The sequence below is a fragment of the Zootoca vivipara genome, chromosome 4, assembly GCF_965207765.1.
Source record: "Zootoca vivipara chromosome 4, rZooViv2.hap1.1, whole genome shotgun sequence".
Taxonomy (NCBI): Eukaryota; Metazoa; Chordata; class Lepidosauria; order Squamata; family Lacertidae; genus Zootoca; species Zootoca vivipara.
In genome coordinates, this window is record NC_142587.1 from 20,664,600 (window position 1) to 20,665,015 (window position 416).

Genomic DNA, 416 nt, shown 5'->3' on the forward strand with positions numbered 1-416 from the left:
TTCATGTACGAACTGTATTTACATCCCACCAAGGAGTAAAGCCAATGAACATAGTTTCCCCCTGCGCAACTTTATTCTCACAACAACCCTGCGAGGCGGGCTAGGCTGGGCTGAGAGAGCAGCTGGCCCAAAGTCACCCAAGTACTCTTCATGGGGACTGGAGCCGGGGTCTCTTCCCCAGTAACGTCAAACATGTCCTGCCGTCTGAATGTTGTACAGTATTTTGAAAAGGACGCGGCGGCGACCTCAGGCCGCGCTAGGCCCAAAAGGCCTGCCCTGGGGGGAGCCGCCTTATCCTGCCGTTTCTATGGCAACCGGGGCAGAAGGGCGAGAAAGAGGGCGGAAGCGATTCGGCCGCGCGCGCGCACGCACGCACTTCGTGCCTCGCAGTTCCGTGTGCGCGAGCTGACGTGTCT